Here is a 15994-nt window from a genome sequence, read left to right on the forward strand (position 1 = left end):
AACAATTGAAACTGATATGGGAACAATGGAAACACAGTTAAGATCTGAATTAAAAACACAAATGGGAACTTTGGCAACACGGTTAGAAACTGATATGGGAACAATGGAAACACGGTTAGACTCACGAATAGGGACATGTTTCAAAAACATAAAAGATGAATTAAAGAAAGAAATTAGAGAAGAAGTACAACCGATTTTGAATGCTCACAATAATAGATTAATTTCAATAGAAATCAGACAAAAGGAACAGGATAGAGAACAGGAGGAAAGAGATCGCGTGATAGTACAGAAATTTTCAGAGTTAAATTTACAACGTGCACACGATAAGGAGGAAATATTTGAGAGAATCGAGGAATCCGTACCAAATGACAGATTAAATAACCTAACACAACAATATGAACAGTTAACTACCGAATGTGTCTATAATGAAACCCGAGTCGCGACACTTACGGAAGACGTAAATAAACAGAAAGAACAAATAGGTGATTTATCGGAAAGAGTTGAGGAGATTTCAGATAAATTGACAAGTCTTAGTTTAAATGGGGACAGAGATTCAGATGATACAGCACCATTGCTTTGCAGAAACCGCAGAGTACCAGAACATAAATAAACATGTTGAAAATCAGGGAAAATTTAATGAACACGTTAAAAGGGAAGTTGAGGCATTACGAAAGCAAGTCAAACAAATTGAAGGCGAAATCGTAGGAAAAGACAGCAGAAGAAATTTAGAATCACAGATAGCAGAGGGCTTTGAAGAAAATAATTTATTTCATTTACGAGAAGCAACAAGAGAGCGCCAGGCGTGCGAACTTGACAATAATCGACATTCGGACTGGGAAAGACGCGGTAGGTCTTTGTCGCCACGAGGCGAAAACTTTGACTATAAACACTTTTTGACTGTTCGGAAATTTAAGATCTTTCGTAATTCTAAGAATGACATACATCCATGTTCATGGTTAGATCGATTTAGGTACGCACTTCCACCAAATTGGCCACTAAGTCACAAACTGGAATTTATGTGTGGATATTTAGAAAACGAACCGGAGACGCGCATGCGTGCACATATTAGAGATAGTAATAATCTAAATGATTTTTATCATGCATTTTTATCGGCATATTGGTACGAAAACACATAAGACAGAGTCAAACATAGTCTGATTATGCAGCGTAATTTTAAACAGTCTGAGTTCCGCACGCCGGCAGAATACTTTGAAGACATGATTCGAAAGAATCAGTTCCTGTCCAACCCTTATAGCCCGACTGAATTAATTCGCATTTGTTTAACTAAGCTGCCACAATCCATAAGACAAATTCCTTTAGCCGGAAGATGTAAAGACGACATTGAGACTTTTAAGACTTTGCTACAAGAAATTGAGTATTACAACGACGACGGACTTCTTGTAATTTTTTCAGTAACAGTAATTACAATAGATTTTCAGAGAAAAGGGATAGTGAGCGGAACGGGCGTTATATGGGTAACTTTGAGAATGACAGACGTAACAGACAGGACAATAGATACCAGCCTTATGACAATAACAGACGTTCTAACAGAAATTACACAGACAATAACGGTAATTCCTACCGGAATGATCACTCATACGGAAACAGTAATCGGTATCATCAAGACAGAAATTATTCATACAATAATAGAAATTCTTACTACAGAAATAACCAGGGTAGTAGATCTAACAGTAATTTCAGAAGTGACAGTCGAAATTACACAAGAAGCAGTCATGCAGACAGACAGGAAAATAGAAATTTTAATGACAGACACAACCAAGAATTTACATGTAACCGACAGGAGGGACCTATTTGGCATCCTCCGCGTGACAGAAATTCAGAGAGACAAGTGCAAATAGTAGAAATTGATCCGCAAAATGACGGGAATAATCAAAGGCGTGACGCAAACAATCGACAATGACTTGCAGCTTCGGCTTCTGGCAGCAATATAGACGGTTCAGAAAGTAATGACACTACGACTTTACACTACGTATGCCAGGAAGACATGAGAGACATTTTGCTAGACGAAAAGGAAAATAATGTAGACTCATTTTTACATCCTGTTATTGAAGTATGTGTGGGTAACAATAAGTTCACTGCAGTTTTAGATTCTGGGATCCCATTGAATGTCATTAGTGAATCAGTTTTTCGTATATGTGTAAGAACTATTGCTTGTCCTGTGTTACCTGTTTCTAAAACTACAATTCGAGGCGCTATTTCTGGAAAAAGTGTGGAAGTTAAACAACAGACCAACTTAAATTTCATTTGTCAAGGATACGAATTTTCTGCTAATTTCATTATTGTTCCATTACTCAGTACACAAATTATATTAGGTATGGAGTTTCTTAACACACATAAGGCAATTTTGAACTTTAAAGAAGGAAGTGTGAATTTGACTGTTGCCGGAATGCCAAAATGTTTGAAATTTTTCGAGTGTTTAACAAGATCTGAGTCAGATACAATGTGTTTAAGGTTTCTTACTTCTGATGTTTTCGTTGAGCATTATGACGACAATGTATTTATTCATGACAATGACAATAGATACAGAGACGCGATGGATGATATAATTAATAGTGAAGAATTAATTAATGAAAAGGTTAAGAAAGCTGAAGTGCCAGATGACATTGCAAGAGAAGAGCTGCACCACATTTTGACTTCACATGCTACAGTATTTAGTCATCACACAGGAACTATACAAGGCTTACAATATTTATTTAAAGTAAAAGAACACACACCATTTCGGGGGAAAACGTACGCTATTCCTTTGGCTTACAGAGACAAGGTTAAGAGTGAACTTCAATACATGATAGATCAAGGCATTATTGAGCCAGCAGTCAGTCCTTATACCAGCCCATTATACGTTGTTCTTAAAAAGGATGGGTCAATTCGTTTGGTTCTGGATTCCAGACAGATAAATAATATCATCATTCCTGAAACTGACCGTCCACAAAATTTAGATGAAGTTCTTCAACATTTCCATGGAATTAAAGTTTTATCCACGATTGATATGCGCGCAAGTTTTTGGCAAATAGAACTCCACCCTGATTGTAGAAAATATACTGCCTTTTTAGCCTTTGGTAACTGTTACCAGTTTCGGAAATTACCATTTGGACTTACTGTATCTTCAGCAGCATTCATTCGTGGTTTAAACGAAATCTTACCTGTTAATCTTCGTGACAATATTACTTCATATGTTGACGATATTCTTATTGCTAAACATTCTTGGAGTGAGCACAACAAAATTTTGGATTCATTATTACGTATTTTTGCAAGAGTTGGCATTACAGTGAACTTGGAAAAATCTGAATTTGGTCGTTCTCAGGTGAAATTTCTCGGTCACATTATTTCTACAGAAGGTATTCTTCCTGATCCAGAGAAATTAGACGCTATTCGTAACTATGCTGTTCCTACCACAAAACGTGATGTTCGTAGTTTCCTTGGTGTCGGTAATTTTCTTAGACGCTTTGTTAGATTGGACGATTTGGCCACACCTCGTTTATGTGAACTATCTGGAAAGAAAATTAATTGGTGTTGGGATGAGGAAGCTCAGTCAGAATTTGAAAAACTTCGTGATGCTTTAGTTGCTGCTACACTTCTTTCACATCCGGCTTTATCTAAAGATTTTTGTTTGGCGACGGACTCATCATACAAAGGCCTAGGTGCACATTTATTTCAAGAGCTAGAAGAAAACGGCGTTGTAGTACAGAAGACTATTGCATTTGGAAGTTGTGTTCTCTCTAAATCAGAAAAGAATTATTCGATTACGGAACTTGAAGCTTTGGCTGTTGTATGGGCTTTCACAAAATTTCGCATATTTTTGTATGGCAGACATACTAAGGTTTACACCGATCATCGAGCTGTGGAATTTCTTATGTCAACAAAATTAACTCATGGAAGATTGTCACGATGGGCGTTGTATCTACAGGAATTTGACTTTAGTATTGTTTACATACAGGGTTCTTCAAATAATGTTGCTGATGCTTTATCATGTGCACCTATGGGTTTGAAACAAAGTGCTGAAGAGGACTGCAAGGAAAACAATCATTGTTTGATGTATATTCAAGGTGTTGCGTTTGAGAATTTTATTTCTTCCTCGCTCCAGGACATCGCTAAGGAACAAAATAAGGATCCAATCTGGAAGGACATTAAAGAGAAGTGGAGGAGAAAGGAAAGCGCAGCGATTAGACAGCATTATTTAGTTCGCAATGATATTCTTTTTAAACGAAAATCGGTCGACAACTCTGTTTGGTTAGTTTGTATTCTTGATGAATGGGTTAATAAGCTGATTTGGTATACGCATTTCAGTTATGCACACTTTGGTCCCAGAAAATGCTTTCATAAATTACGGGAAAATTGCTACTTCAGTAATATGGAAAAACGTATTCGATCTGTTCTGGCCAAATGCAAATTATGTCAAAAGGCTAAGCCGCCAACTATTTCTCACAGAGCACCGTTGTTTCCTATCATTCCAGCGAAATTAAAGGAGGTGGCTGCAGTCGATTTGTTCGGTCCAGTGGTTCGTTCTACTAATGGTTTTACGTACATTTTCGTAGCAGTGGAATTGACATCAAAATATGTGTGTTTTACACATTTACGCAAAGCAACAGCTCGTTCAGTATCTAACGCTTTCATCAAACATTTTCTTAAAGAAGTGGGTCATGTTGGTAAGGTTATATCAGATAATGGATCACAGTTTCGCTCTAAAATTTAGCTTCGTACTCTACGGCGTCGTAAGATTAAACCAATCTTCATTTCACTTTTTCACTCTCAATCCAACGCTTCAGAGACATGGATGAAGGAAATCAATGAATTGTGTCGTCTTTTTTGTCATCAGAATCACAGAACTTGGGATCAGTACCCTCATATTTTTCAAAACATTCTGAATGAACTTCCTAATGACTCAACTTCTTTACCGCCTCTACTGATATTAAAAAACAAAGCACCGACAAATCGCATTTCTGAAATCGTTCCTTTTCCGCCTACACGGAAACTGCGGCATTCTGAAGTTGTGAACCTGGCTCTGCAAAATATTGCATCTGCGGCTGCTAGAAGAGAGAAATCAGTTAAGCGTCCTGGTCGTTTAAAAATCTTATCAGTTGGTCAAAAGGTATTGATTAAGTGTCATCGTTTGTCTCACAAAGGAAAAGGCTTGTGTCGCAAATTTTTTCTGCTTTATAACGGTCCATATAGAGTTCGCCAAATTATTCATGATAACACTGTCGAAGTAGAAACTCTTAAATCTCGACGCTCTAAGGGAATACATCATATATCTAACGTTAAAATTTTTGTGGAATGATATACTTTTGAAAAATTTTTGTGGAATGACATACTTTAGAGAAACTAACAGCTACATGTAAACATGCAGAGGATACAAGGATACCGCACTGTGTTTTAGCGGCGGCACATACTCAAAGCAACAGTCAAGTCTGCGCGCTGCACAAGGCAGTCGTTGACCGCAAACAAGTACTTCCTACGTCACGCGTGTGCAGCTGATCGAGCGCTCAGTGCGAATGCACTGACAGCCGTAAACAAATACACAGTCTAATTTCTCCGATTAAATTCAGTATAAAGCTATAGTGACTTGATGAATTATGTTATTAACGTTAAGTATTTTTCAGGATACGGTTCTATAAAATATTTAAGAACTTCAGGTAAATTCTGTGGTGTCCGACGTTAAGACGACTTGCTATTGAGAAAATTTCAGGAAGAATGTAATTTCGAAGAAGAAACTAAGAGACTAAAGAGGTAACTATTGAAACGTCCCCTTAGAACAGTTATACATGACTGTCCTTAAACTGACACACAATATTTTGATAGCGCAACGCAATCTGACTTTCAAAATTCCCTACAAAAGAATGGCCCTGACTAACATTAAACTATACCTTTCACAAATCACTTACCTCACAAAAATCTTCGCTGCTCAAGCTACTGCAATACAGCAAGCGCCACTACTGCCAGCTAAATAAAAGATTCAAACTACTGAAGGCACTAACTACTGATAGGGATAGTTAGCAAATGAAAGATATTAATAGATAACAAACAATGTATTTACCTTGATATCATCATATATAAATATAACAGTTCATGACAAATTTCAAAACTCCGCCATCTCTCTCCCCACATCCACCACTGCTGGCGGCTCACCTCCAACTGCGCAACGTTACGCGCTGTTCACAGCCAGCTGCCTAACACTACAATGGCGAGTATTACAACAATGAAAAGCAGCCACAGACTGCACACAGCACAGCCAGTGATTTTCATATTGAACGCTATGTAACGTTGCCAATAAAAAACCTAAACAGCCTACTTACATAGCCCCCATGCTCCCCACAAAAAATTTTACAAATTGGATTGGGCACTGCCAATACATATTTGTTAAAATTTTTTCACAATTACAATAACAAAGAAATCAAAGGCACACACTTATTAATACAATGTTGGTCAAAAGCTAAAATTTTCTCACAGTCCATAAAGACAGTCCTCATCATTCATCACAGTAAAATTGCAGTGTTTTTCTCAAAGTCTGAGCAGTAAAAGAAAATGCACACAGAAGTAGTGGATTTCCATGCAGTCTGGAAGAAGTAGTGTTGTCCTTCCAACGAAAAGACAGTGCTGACTCTTGACATGAATACAGGTAATGGGCGACAACAGAGCAAACCCACAGCAGAGTCAGTCGAAATTTTGAAGAGTATTGGTAGGTAGGTCATCACAGAGCAGACCCACTGTAGTCCTGGTAGAGATTACGGTATTGGTGGGCCACCAGAGGTGCAGACCCACTGTATCCTTTTAGAGATGGCCAGCAGCCATCTGTTGCGATTGTGCAGGTGCACATTCACCATCGAAGAGTCTTGCGGAGAATATAGCAAGTCCATAAACCACCACTTGTGCACTCACAAAGTTTTTCTTTAATTGTCCTTAGAACCAGCAATGCTGTTATCCAGTCCCTTGCTGAATTATTAACACATGTGCAAACACTAACAGTCCCTACTTCTCACATATTGTCCATATACTATGACCAACAGAAACGTGTGCAGTGAAATGTCACTTACAAGTTAATAATATCATGAACTGGTGACAATTACAATTTTATAACATAAGAATACAATAACAAAGGTACAAAATACATCATTAAAGAACAAAACAATACAGATAACATTTGTAGTACAGGCTTTACAACAGAATAGAAATAAACATATACATCAATGTTACAGGAATTATGAGATAAGTAGATACATAAAAGATCAGAATAATTTTCGAAACATCAACTTCACACATGAGCATTAACACAAAACAGAATAAATAATGTCTAAGCATCTTTACAAAGTAAATAACACATTATTAATGCCAATTGTATTTGAGGATAACAGTATTCCTCATCATAGTGAATGTAACTTAGTATTAGAAGAGAAAAAAGTTCTATGAAACAGTACACAGAGACAGGAAGAAAACAAATACACAAGGGTACACAAACATATAGTGGGATAACACAAAAGGGAAAGGACAGGGTTTGTTTTACTGCAGTATTTTGCATGGAGATCTCCCTTTGTTCATCATTATTCCCAAAAAGTCCTATCTAAGCCTGCTTTCTGTATTCTGTTCATATTTCTTTCAAAATAATTATTTCTGATTGTACAATACTCATTTGGGCCCAAATCTTTTTCATATAACTTCGCAATGCATTCTTTACCTATTCTCCATAGTCAGTTTCTTATATAGTCTACCCCCTCTTAAGCTAACTTAAATCTACTGAGCTCAGATGCTAAACTAAGGGACGAGGCAATGCAGCAGCACATAAAACAATTAATATAAACAGTAATGAAAAAAATGGAAAATCGCAAAGCAAGCTACAGTAAATCTAAATTACCAAGCAATTCATCATTACAACTAATATGAGGCAATGCACAGCAAACAAAAAAATAAATCTGGCTTAGCAGAGTAACACAAATTAAAGTTCAGTAGCACTATGCCTGGCAAACAGCAGCTTATATCGAAACATGACATAGCTCAAGCAGAAAAAATAGTACACTAAAGATAACAATGCAGATAAGGGAAATGTATAATCACATCTTAATGTCTAAGTAATTAAAGTGGTGCACCACAACAACTTATTGTAAAAGAAATATTACCATGTACTTGAAAAGAATATTATGTATGCAGTTACTGTTACTAGTCCCTTCTTATTGTTCGTTCCTTTCCAAGTGCTCCTTTTTTGAAGAATGTGGATCACAAAATTATTATTTAATAGATCTGTTGACAGAAAGTGTTCACATTAGCAAATGCATTTAATTTTATTTTATGAAACCAATGCTGCAACACAGCTGGAAAACAGATGTCAAATGAAATAAGCAATTACGCAAACCAAAGCATAAAAACATCATTCAATAGCTATGTGACATTTCGTAAGTCAGTATATGAAACGTCCTCTTTTTTTTTTCTACCTGTGCCACTGAAAGGCTAATGGCTTTTTTTTCGGGCGGCTATCGCCCAGGTGGGTGCCCGCGACGCATTACGTGCAGGTGGTCACTTAACTTTCTTACGGAAATATTTACGACAGCAGTTTCCGCTACAGTGACAGTCTCACATAAAAATATTTCACAGGTCAAGAATTAGCATTGCAAATCTGTAGAAAGAAAATCCTATAAATATAAGTGTCCAAATAAAATATTCGTCAGCATTGTGATACAGTCACGCATTTATGCACATTTCATAACTCTTAAAGCACGATTCTTGGTTTCCAACAAACTTCTTATTCCTCATATACGGTAGCATCATCTTATTGATCATAAACATATCTCAACAGCATAGTACACATCGTCGTCGTAATAATAACATCATAACACCTCAGTCAAATCTCAAAAACGTCGTAGCTTTCTGCAATAATTTCAAAACCTAAAAAAAATTCTCTGCTCATTTCAATAGTGTCATCTACCTCAAACGTACTTTAAAATCATGCTCCCTTACCAAATACATCATTCAAAGCTCTCATAGTATCACAATGATTCCGAAAAAATATGAACAGTTTACAAAGTACAGACAAAATACAGTTTCATAAGTGTGAAGTTACCCAACTGTGTATTGCGTAAACATGTGTCACTGATGTAGTAAAAAAATGTTTATCTCTCAGTTAAATGATCAGATAGCTGTGTAATTTGTGTGTTAGAGACATATGGTACCGATGTGTAAAGTTGTATAAGCAAATACCATATTAGCTAGGGTTCCTTGTGGTTGCCACACACATGGTACACAAAGTAAGCGTGTACCCCCCTGAGGATTAATGTAATTATACCCTCAGGTGTTACAGATTACAGCAATGGAATGAAATGTATCACGGAAAACCTTTGTAATTCAAAAATCTTTAAAAATAAATGTTTTAAGTACAAAATTAATCACTCAAATACGTGTACTGTAGCGCTAAATGTGCGTCTTGTTGCAACATAATCTGTGTGGAAGTGTCGTAGTTATCGTCCTCCGAAAGCTAAGTTCTGCAGAAGTCAATGTACTTACCTCATGATAAACAAAAGTGAAATGCTTTGTGTATAGATATCGCAGTTATTACGCTTATTGTTGTGATGAAGAAAGTACTGTACTGTAACGTATTGTTGTGCTACAGAAAACCCTGTCTCATTGTAGCTATACTACAAAAGTTACTACTAAAACCTGTTTTACTTTCCAGAAGAATTCAGAAAAACTGTGCAGATATAAAACAGATACACCGCAAATGCAACATTGTAAATTGTCACTTATTAGTAGCGTCCTGATAAAATCGTGTAGCTGTCACATAAACTAACCACTGTGCCATCTGGTATCTCACTGAAAGTACTTTAAATCCAGAATATATTTTCAAGTAAACCAAAATGTTGCATGAAAATCTCATTAGCAGTGCCAGTATATGTTCTAAGTATGTGAGCCTGATAATTGTTACGTAATCGTGCAGCTAACAAGCAAGAATGTACACACACGATAACACTGTGACGTCTGTTCACTATAACAATGCATTCGTCATTTCTGTTTCAGTAAGTTGTCTTGGTTCTTGACTGGATATATAACTTCAAACATTGTTGCATGTTAACAGATTCTTAAGTCTGACAAAGCATACTAGAAATGTGAAGTGAAAAGTTTTATGGCAAAGACAAAGTTAAAAAGCAGATTATCTTTCAATAAACGGTTTTACATGTGAAATGTGGTGTAAACCTTTACTCTTCCTAGTACTCAGAGTTTGAACTTGAATGCAATTGTCATGCGGTATACGTCGGTAAAGAATACTGGAATTTTTCTCAAGGTTAGCGTCTATGTTATTTTTCTCTGAGCCAGCCGGCGCACGTGGGTGCCTACGGCGCGAGTCATTGTCTGTCTCCTTGTTGGCGCACGTTGTTATTAGGATTAGGAGACCTAACTTCTACAAATTCACGTTGTCGAAAGTGCCCTGCTCTGTTTGAATCCCGCCAGTTCTGATGCAATTCAGGTCTGTCATTACAAGCATATCGTCTCTCGTCATGTCGGTAGATTCCATAGTTTCTTTCTTGTCGGTCACATGGTGGAGAATTTCTCCCTGAATCGTAACTGCGCGCTGGTCCGTTGCGTCTAAAGTTATTCTGTCTCCCTTGATAATATTTATTTTGGTTCCCATATTGTCTGTTTCTCTTATTGTCTCTGTGATAGTCATTACCACGGAGAGGTGATCTTTCCCTGTAGTTATTACTACTCTGCCAACGGTTGTCATATGGGTGGTGTCTGTTTTGGTCACGATTTGTGTTGTGAGAATAGCCTTGTCGTGTCAAGTTATTATTTCTTTCATCGCGGAATTGCGACTGATGTGATCTGTAATTGTTGTGCTCCTGCGTTCGGCGATTGTCAGTGTCACTTTCCAGTTCTTGTAACAGTCCCTGAAAAGCTTCAATGTCGTCTTTGCAACGTCCTGCTAAAATAATATGTCGTAAATATTCAGGCAGTTTGATTAAGCAAATGCGGATGAGTTCTGAGGGGCTGTATGGGTTTGACAGGTACTGATTCTTGTGCAACATGTCTTCAAAATATTTCACAAGACTGGAGAATTCAGATTGTTCGAAATGTTTCATCATTATGATGCCATGTTTTACTCGGTCTTGTGTAGCTTGAGACCAATATGCTGAGAGGAAGGCATGGTAAAATTCTCCTTCACTGTGACAATCGTGAATGACCGATCGCATTCTTACAGTTGGTTCATTCTCTAAATAGCCACACATAAATTCTAACCTGTGCTCCAATGACCAGTTGGGAGGAAAACAATGAGAGAATTGATGGAGCCACGCTTGTGGATGAATGTCTTTGCCGGAATTCTTAAATGTTTTGAATTTACGTTTAGTAACGAACAGCTTATAGTCAAAATCATCATGTCGGCGAGTCGCATATCGGTCATTGTTACGTCGTGTCGGCTGTTCAATCTCAAAATTCGGTGCACATTGCCAATTTCTTTCATAATTTCCGAAGTGTCCTGTGTTATTATTTTGTGGTTATTCCGTATTTCTATGTCCCTCTTCCCGTACTGAAGTGCGAGTGTCCTCTGAAATACGTAATTCTTGTACTACTTGTGCCAACTGATCTTGCACTTCCCGGATTTCTCTTTTGTACTGTGTATTGATTTGATTTTGATTTTGTTTGAATTTTCTAATTTCTACATACTCTTCAGTGTCAGTGAAGGCTACAGGTGTTGTGTTATTCAGATCATCATCTACCTTTGTAGATAAGTTAGTGAACTGATCTGAAAGTTCGGCTACTTTATCCGATAGTGAAATTATTTCCTCTGTATGTTTTTCTGATCCAAGTTTCAGAGTATCTACTGTGTCCTTTAAGTTTTCCTGAGTTTTTGCAAGTTGCGTAACCGAATCGGTAGATGCAACTGAGTCAATTTTAGCTTGCAAGGTGTCGTGATTTTCATGAACAATGGTTTGCAGTTCTTTTATGGCTGCTTCGTGATTCTGTAATACATTTTCATGCCGTGAAAAAATAGGTTGAAAATGCTCACAAATTTGTGTTTTTACGTCATTACAGACTTTTTGACATTTCGATTCAATGTTATGTAACTCAGTAGTTAAATCTTCACGTGTTTTTTCAAGTGTGGTGTCTAACTTTTGAAGCTTTTGCTGTGTTTGTCTCTGATTTTGTTCCATTGTGTCTAACTTTTGAAGATTTGGTCCCATTTGTTTCTGATTTTGTTCAAGTGTTGTGTCTAACTTTTGTAGCTTTTGTCCCATTTGTTGCATTAACTGTAATAACAATGCACTGGTGTCTGAAACATGTTCCTCAGTGCTTTTCGGCAGTGAATTTGCACCGGCAACATTCACATATTGACAAGCGGAAAACGTGTCTTGACTCATTTGGGAAAACGGTGAGGACGCAAAACCTGAATCTACAGTATTTGCAAAATTGTGTCCTGTCATTTCGGATTCCTCAGGCGAGCTGTTGCCGACCGATCGATCGATAATGCTTCCCTCTTCACTAATTGTTTCACTGTCCACGCCATTGTTTGCCGCCCGCTCCATTTCCCTATGCACAATTACCAAATTACTACTTTGAACATCAGTTAATTCATTACTCGGTGGCGCTAACACACTGCTTTCATTTTCACTGTCATTTCTCAGTTTACTTTGGAGCCTAGTATTACGTTTTTCACACGCCATTATTGTCACAGTATTTCACACGACAACACAGAAAAACACAATTTGAAGATCAAAAATAAGAGAACACATTAACATAGCACTGAAAATAATATCTAGTTAATTGCAGCTGCGAAATACTTGGTGCAAATCTACATGCATGCCACAACTGTTTTACTGTACAACAATGAAAGTCTGCAACTACAAAGGAGATTTTCTCTACAATTACGCGCTAGCAATAAACAAAATCTACACTAATTACACAAACTACAGCAAAAAATCAGAAGATTCCAGTGAGGTATCCTCGGCTAAGGGTCGACATATGAAACGTCCCCTTAGAACAGTTATACATGACTGTGCTTAAACTGACACACAATATTTTGTTAGCGCAACGCAATCTGACTTTCAAAATTCCCTACAAAAGAATGGCCCTGACTAACATTAAACTATACCTTTCACAAATCACTTACCTCACAAAAATCTTCGCTGCTCAAGCTACTGCAATACAGCGAGCGCCACTACTGCCAGCTAAATAAAAGATTCAAACTACTGAAGGCACTAACTACTGATAGGGATAGTTAGCAAATGAAAGATATTAATAGATAACAAACAATGTATTTACCTTGATATCGTCATATATAAATATAACAGTTCATGACAAATTTCAAAACTCCGCCATCTCTCTCCCCACATCCACCACTGCTGGCGGCTCACCTCCAACTGCGCAACGTTAAGCGCTGTTCACAGCCAGCTGCCTAACACTACAATGGCGAGTATTACAACAATGAAAAGCAGCCACAGACTGCACACAGCACAGCCAGTGATTTTCATATTGAACGCTACGTAACGTTGCCAATAAAAAACCTAAACAGCCTACTTACACTATTAATTGAGTTAATTTTTCAGGTAACATATTTCCATTTAGGTACGTACTTTAGACCTAATTTGCTGCTCGCGACTACGTGATTCATACTTTGTGCTAATTTCATGTTCTATGAATTTACTTGTGAAGCGACGTGCTTGCGTACGTTAACTGATTTTGACAATGATTGATTAATGAACAGGGTTGTTATTTGTATATATTATGCATCGCTTGGCTGCACTGCTTTTTCACTGATGTCATATTTTTCTATTATGTGCCTGCTGTGCTTATTTATTTAAATTATAATTGTCACATGATTAATTGCGCTGATATAATTATGTATGTAAGTTATACTTTGTGATTTATCTGCTTGCGCCTTCATGTTTACTTATTAAGATTACATATGAACATTTATTTGCTTATGCTGATATGATGCTAATGACCTGTTTATTATGTTAGATAACATATTTGCTGCCTTGCTTATGGATTGCATATTTACACATTTCTGTTTTGTTGTCATAACTACTCTTTAATTTGGTATATAGAAATGCTGATGTACTGTGTACGAACATAGAGTGTAGGTCACACTATTGTATTAATTATAGATTGTTCGCTTGGCAGAGCCTCGTTGTAAGAATTGTGCTGCATCCACTTGTTGACATTCTGTTCTCCACTGGTATATTTACTCGCTATTGCATGTTTTGCTTACGCTCAGTGCCTTATATTTTTAAGATAAGAAAATGAACTGCTATAATTCGACGAACGACATTAGTACAAGAAACTTCATAGAAGTCACATGAGCTGAGGTTTTATGGAAGCTGTATAAATTTATGCTAATAGGAAGGAAGCTAACGACATGACATACCAACACTAGGGTTAGACCATTGACAGTTATTACACTACATTCTTCGTGAGCAATTGAAATAGCAAGTGACACTTGACACAAAAAATACTCCACATGTTTGCCTCTGTTTTGCCATAATTCTTGAAGTGGTATACACACTGTGAAATATTATGATCATTCACACTCCGTACTCATACTTACTTACTGAGAGTTATTCAAACTAAAGTCTGTTAGAGGTCATGTATGCATTTCTTTTATTTAATGATGGACAAGGTAACCAAAATGAATTTTATAATTCATAATGAGTAGAAGATTTGGCTCAGGTGGACTACACAGAGGTTGTGTGTGGCCATTGTGTCTTCGGATTGTATGGCATGATGAACTGAAGTTTGCACTAGGATTTTATCTGTACTTGTTCGAGGAGACTGACTAGAGGAAAGAGTTGTTATGGAAGTGAGATGATATTGGTGATAAGGTTTATATGTATCGACGTATTGAAGAGGTATTATTGAGGTATTGAGATTATGTGAAGTTGATGATTATTGGAGTTTTGGTAGACAAGAGGTAAGGTAAATGATATTGATGATAAGGTTTATATCTATCGACGTAAGAGGTATTATTGAAGTATTAAGATTATGTGATGCGAATGATTATTGGAGTTTTGGTGGATAAGAGGTAAAGTAAGTGAGGAGCATATTTTTTTTGTTGGTTTTATGGAACAAGGAGGATGAAGATAGCAGACTAGAACACTAAAGTGGGAGGAAGATTGTCTACACACACTTTGTTAAATCAATAAGCAGTACATATAATTCTTGAAGTGGTATACACACTGTGAAATATTATGATCATTCACACTCCATACTCGTACTTACTTACTGAGAGTTATTCAAACTAAAGTCTGTTAGAGGTCATGTATGCATTACTTTTATTTAATGATGGACAAGGTAACCAAAATGAATTTTATAATTCATAATGAGTAGAAGATTTGGCTCAGGTGGACTACACAGAGGTTGTGTGTGGCCATTGTGTCTTCGGATTGTATGGGATGATGAACTGAAGTTTGCACTAGGATGTTATCTGTACTTGTTCGAGGAGACTGACTAGAGGAAAGAGTTGTTATGGAAGTGAGATGATATTGGTGATAAGGTTTATATGTATCGACGTATTGAAGAGGTATTATTGAGGTATTGAGATTATGTGAAGTTGATGATTATTGGAGTTTTGGTAGACAAGAGGTAAGGTAAATGATATTGATGATAAGGTTTATATCTATCGACGTAAGAGGTATTATTGAAGTATTAAGATTATGTGATGCTAATGATTATTGGAGTTTTGGTGGATAAGAGGTAAAGTAAGTGAGGAGCATATTTTTTTTGTTGGTTTTATGGAACAAGGAGGATGAAAATAGCAGACTAGAACACAAAAGTGGGAGGAAGATTGTCTACACACACTTTGTTAAATCAATAAGCAGTACATATTTTTTTTTTTTTTTTTTGGATAGAGGAAGTAATTGCATGTCTTGGCTCACTGACAGTTGTTCAGCAACCGTAGATGTTGATCTCGCTTGGCAAACATTGGTCTTCACATGATGACTATGACGTTTACTAACTATTATTGACTGTTATACATTGCTGCCACTACTACTTGATACACATG

The sequence above is a fragment of the Schistocerca serialis genome, chromosome 9 (genome assembly GCF_023864345.2).
Source record: "Schistocerca serialis cubense isolate TAMUIC-IGC-003099 chromosome 9, iqSchSeri2.2, whole genome shotgun sequence".
Taxonomy (NCBI): domain Eukaryota; kingdom Metazoa; phylum Arthropoda; class Insecta; order Orthoptera; family Acrididae; genus Schistocerca; species Schistocerca serialis.